Source organism: Pezoporus wallicus, unplaced genomic scaffold (genome assembly GCF_028554395.1).
Source record: "Pezoporus wallicus isolate ANWC-B61680 ecotype Strahan unplaced genomic scaffold, APGP_CSIRO_Pwel_v1 contig_8721, whole genome shotgun sequence".
Lineage (NCBI taxonomy): Eukaryota > Metazoa > Chordata > Aves > Psittaciformes > Psittacidae > Pezoporus > Pezoporus wallicus.
The window spans coordinates 1432177-1437685 of record NW_026635692.1 but is presented as its reverse complement, the minus strand read 5'-3'; the positions used below and the strand labels follow the sequence as shown (position 1 = coordinate 1437685).

At 48.6% G+C, this 5509-nt stretch overlaps 1 long non-coding RNA gene across 1 annotated transcript; it reads left to right on the top strand.

Annotated features, from left to right (window-relative positions):
- The first annotated feature begins 3280 nt into the window (after window positions 1–3280).
- Window positions 3281–5278, top strand: LOC130592751 (uncharacterized). The gene is made up of 3 exons (XR_008970643.1): window positions 3281–3404; window positions 4523–4677; window positions 4980–5278. It is a non-coding gene; the product is annotated as an uncharacterized LOC130592751 (long non-coding RNA).
- The last annotated feature ends 231 nt before the right edge of the window (window positions 5279–5509 follow it).

Genomic DNA, 5509 nt, shown 5'->3' with positions numbered 1-5509 from the left:
CAGGGGTTATTAATCAGGGCCCAGAAACTGCCCAGGGCAGGGCTGGAGAGGCATGGGAAGGACTGCTCCTGCTTGTTGAGGACGGAGGATGAGATGTGTCTCGGCTGTAAACACAGCTACCCCAGCCCCCCATGCCTTCCTGCATCTTGCAGGTGGCCACCACCAAGCGATGGTGTAGACATAGCCAGGGAGATAAAGATTTAGCTCCTTCCTAGTGTTTTAACCACCAAGCCTGATCTCTCTCTTAATTTAGCTGCCCTTGCCCCTATACTGTGATCACGCTTGGATATACCTATAATATGGTTTATTACTTGGGTTATTGTTTAACTCTTTGAGTACAGCTGTCAGCCTTCACTGATCTCCAGTATCTCACCCACATTTTATTACAATGAGAAATTACTACAATGACCCAAGGAGTCACGGATAAGTAGCTCACTCCTTGTGAAATAAGATTCTAAAAGCTGTTTCTGAAGCGTTTCCTGAGTGATAACAATGCTCTGCCAAACGGCTTGAGAACCTATTCCCAGTGCTTTCTGAATGAGTATATAGCCCAAGAAAGCTGCTAGAATGAGGCAGGGGGAAAAGGCTGCCTGGAAGCATGGAGGAGGCAGGGTCCATGATTAAAAATATGCAATACATTACATATCCTACATAACACAAAAGCAAAACTACAATAAAAAGGGATGGCTTGAAGCCGTTAGCCATCATGATGCCTTCCTGTCGAGCTTTGCATGGGGAAGCTCCAAGAATATACTTGCAGAAGTGAAAGCAGTGTGGCTAAACTGCAGTCCCCTCTTCACTGCGCTGCAGATCTGGGCTCCTGAGAAGAGACAGCACCTAGTGTTGGAGACCACCCCTAAGTACAGCACTGGAGATGAATAAGAACTATGGAGCAGGTCAGGAAATTTGGGGATGAGTCCCTGTCACACTTGATTACGACCTCCAGAAAGCCTGCACAGCATCCCACTTGTCAGCACTGTCAGCTTCTAAGCTTGTTGTCATCTTAACAGCCCAACCTCATATACATTTGGTGACAGTCACCCTGGCTACTGCCCACCCTCCTGGCTGGGTGACAAGTCTGCCCTTGAGTCCCCATTCCCTGTCTCCCATCTCACTCTGGCTGCAGCTTGGGCAAGTCTCAACATAGAATCATAGAATAGTTAGGGTGGGAAAGGACCTTAAGATCATCCAGTTCCAACCCCCCTGCCATGGGCAGGGACACCTCACACTAAAACATCTCACATTGTGCTTTCTTACTTGTAACTGTAGGCACGCACTGACACCCTCTACCTGTCTACTTGCTGCTCTGTTGACCTGGTGGGCTTGGTTTGCTAAAGCTGCAGCTGGGGTTGAGCAGTAACCACCTAACCGGAAAGCTCAAACCGCTTGTTTATACCCAGGAACTTAAATAATCAAACCAGACAAAAATGATTCCATTCTTGTCACGTTCTAATAAACAAAAAGCAACACCTATGCCACTGACCTGTATTACATTTATGCTGGTTTGCTACAAGCTCTTTTCAGCATCAGAGATTCAGTGGCAGCACAAACACGCTGGTAAGGCTGCATCTTGTTTTGGCGATGCTGCCAGGCTCTGGGCTCCCCTCAGACATCTTGAAACTTCCCCTTGTATCTCCAATATGATGTGCCATTAAAGGACTTGTCTCACAGCAGCATATGCTTTCCTGACTACAGGTTTTTAATGGAAGCCCTTTGGTTGTAGCCAGGTTTGGGGATTCACCTGCTCCATAGCAACACAGGAGTTTGTAAAAGGTCTCATGCCTAAGTACCCAAAAAGTGTCTGCTGTGACTACTGGCTACCATGACATGAACTGCATAAACCAATCAACCTCCACCTTAGCTGCAGTAAATGCTGTCCCTGCTCTTCCTTCCAATGGCTGGCTTCACTCTTCTCATGAGTGGAAGTCTGATTTGCAGCCTGAGTTTACTCATAGGCAGGGTGTTCCTCTTGGTTCCTACTAGCTTTGTCCATTGCCTTTCACAGTTCTTCTGCCTCCCTGGTGCTTAACTACTGGATGTATTGACAGAAGGCAATGGATATTGATCCGGCTTTGTTTTGAACCCCTTTGCTGCTCCTCTTTTCCTTCTCCTTTGAGCGTCTGCATGCAACATCTGCAGTGTCTGCATCCAACACCTGCTTCTGCCACTTCCCAGCTTTCACCTTTGATCAGTGGAGAAGGGTGCCTGCAGCAGTCACTTGAGGGCACAAGAAGCCCTGTCTCTCTCCAAACCCTTGCCTGAAGGCAAAATAACAGCACAAAACAGTTGAGGAAAGCCTGTCACCCAAGCCCTGCAGGTAACGGGATCATCAGGTGCTACTGGTTGGTGGCAGGTCCAGAACAGACCTTTCCTGCTTTAAACAGACCAGTGCTGTTTTACTCACTGCCTGGCAATCTGCTCAGTCAAAGCCCTTCTCTGCACTGCAGCACAGCGATGGTGCTCAGTGTTGACACGGACACCGAAAGCGGTTCCGCGGACTGCGACCGAGGGCTGTTAAAAACAAACCACCCATTTTCCCCTACCGAAGTCCTCAGGCTCAAAACTTGCTGGAGGCAGAGTCAAACCTCACGGGGCAGGAAGCACCACCGTAGGCTGGCCCCGGTACCCAGTGCTCCCAGCCTGTGCGTCCGGGCTGCGCAGCCCCGCTGAGGCTCGGAGAGCGGGGAGGAAGAACCGAGCACAGAAGGAATGAAGGGAGCAACAGCCCTGCACATCCTTGCTGCCGAGCCTCCTGCGCGGAGTCGCTCAGAGGCAGCGGCAGGCGCTGAGGGCCGTCCCCATCGCCGGGGTCGGTAGGTGTCAGTGTTGGACCCCGCAACAAAAGCGCTGTCATTTCCCCCCCAACACCCCCTCCTTCGCACACCCACCGGGAGCGATAGCCCGGGGGGAACGGAGCGCTCTGTGCGAGCCGAGGCCAACCGGGGCCGTTTGCCTCACCGCGGGGAGAGACCCGGCTCGGCGGCGGCATCTCCTCGTGCGGGGGATGCGGGGTTGGGTACCGTGCCCTGCGTTCCCAGTCTCGTTAGCAAATGTGTAGGTTTCAAACTCGGGACGTTTGCTCCATTTCGTATCTCCTCCTCAGGGAGAAAGGTGACGATCTGGTCCGGATCTGGACATTGTCCCTGGACGGTCCACTCTGCTGCTCTATGCACCTTCCACCTTCATCTGGCAAAGGAGGACTTCATCAGTTCCTACCTGCGTGATGGCAAAGGGAAGGCTTGCACATGGTACCAGATCTGAGGCGTGAATTTATGAGGAGATTATACCCCCACCCTCTCTGTACATCAAGGTGCCCCCAAACCTTGGAGAATTACAATCACTGATTGCAAAACCCGTGCTCACAGATCAGTGGTCCAAGGACTACACCTGGGGGCTGGTGGAAGGTAACTAAACCCAGCCAGCTGGTTGCCAGTGGCTTAATTGAATCCATCCATGCAGGTATCCACTGGAGAATATATAGGGCTCCCCAAACCAGGAAGAGATTGAAAGGAGCTATCTCTGAGGTTTAACCCATACTGAAGATTGTGGCTTCTATTTAATTTTCTGTCAACTCCCTACATTTGTCTAGAAACAGCTTGTCATATAAATACCCTTTTCTGCCCTCTGGGTGGAATTCAGAGAGTATTTGCTTATAGGTACAACTGCTTCTCTGGAATGGGAAAATCAATTATGAGTACCACTGCCCTACCGCAGCACATGCTAGTCAAAAGCCAGCACTGCTCCTCTAGGAAAAGATGATGTTAGAAATGGTACGGTACCAATAGATCCTTTTTTTTGAGCTAGGCTGCAGCTTTAAGCCCTGGACATACAAACTCTTGCTCTGTTAATGTTACGCACTGTGAGTCGCCTGATGTAAGTTCAGTAGGGCTGTTTGTACTGCATGAAGCTAAGCAGGCAGGGAAGGCTTTGAGGGACTTGGAGCTCACACAGCAAGAGATGGCCTATAACTATGCTCTCTCAAGGGCAGACAAGGGAACAACTAATAACTTTGCCTCTGAGATAAGGATCTGTCTGTCTAAGGATGTGCCTATGTGGTCTTCAGGGCTGACAGATATTCTCTGCTCAGACTCCGGGAGAGCTGAAGGGCAGCTACCTCTCAGCATCTGGGTACATGCATTAGCATGGCATTTGCTGCAGTGAATATATGCTGCCATTTTATGCCTTTACTATGCCATGTGGATTTGCTTTGCTGCTGCCCAATAGACAACTCACAAGGAAAGTTTGTAAGGGAAAGGGCCAATATGAAATGACTCACATCTGACAATGAACATCTGACAATGCTCAGGCACTTTCTGGCAAGGAGGTTACATCCAAACTGTCATGTTTAATAATAACTGAATGTGAATGAACAAGTCTAAGTATTTTTGAACAAATATATACCACTGAGCTCAACATCCTGTGGCAGGGAGCTGTACAGTTTTTCTTGGTGTCACAAGTCATCCTTTAACAGTAGTCTCTTATTCCAGAGAGCTAATAATTCTCTGCTGTTTCTTCCCTGAAGCTCGCTGAGCCAGCTGGCATGAGACCAGAGGCAAGGTTCTGCCTGTCTTCTATTCTACAAACCAATTGCCTCTGTGGCTGCTACCTGTCTTGCCTTGCATCTGCTCTGTGACTGACTGCATCAGTGGCCCTCTCGACCCAAATGCCTCCATGCGAGTACGTAAACATCTTCGTCTTGGTAGATCGTGGCATGCGACAACACCAGACAAAATCTGAGCCAGGCCTAATAATAGCATTGCTGTGTGGCATTTCTCTGGGAATAGCAGGAATTGTTCCTTTAATGCTGCCAGATCTGAATGGGTGTGATTGAATATTCCCATGTTCCTTCTTCCCTTTCTTAAGTGACAAAGTCTGCTGGCCTTTAGGAGGAATCCACCCATCGTGCATATGCCAGTACCCACGACAACCCTCCAGGCAGAGGGGGCTTACAGTTTTCCTTTATGGCTGTCACTGTTCAGATGGGAGCTTCTCTGCAACTCTTGTTGCGCTGATTAGACTGGAGTGGAAGAAATCAACTTCTACAGCAGCCTGGAAGCAGCAAGGCACAGAACAGGACCCTCTGCTGTGCCCAGCTATTTCAATAGAGAGACTTGAAAAACAGGTCAAATGGCAATCTAACATTTCTTAGGCACTTTCTTACCTTTTTTTGGTAGATTTTGCTGTTGTTCACCTTGATACAGCTGAACTCTGAGGATGTTAAGTGACCAAGGCTACCATTTTTGGTCAATATGAAGGGTGTTTATTTGTTTTCTTGATGAATGTGATCATCAGTTCCATTATTAAAGAGGTAGACCTGGCACTCATGGGGAACTCACGTTATATATAAGTCTCTTATTACTGTTGGCCTTAAAGTACTTCAGCATTACAGGATCACAGCCAGTGTCATCCTTTTTTATTTAAATTTCATTTACACAAAATAATGTCCCTCTTGCTCCATTTCTTCCAATTCCCTCCTTTTGCCTCCCCTGCTCACTTTCCTTTATCGTTT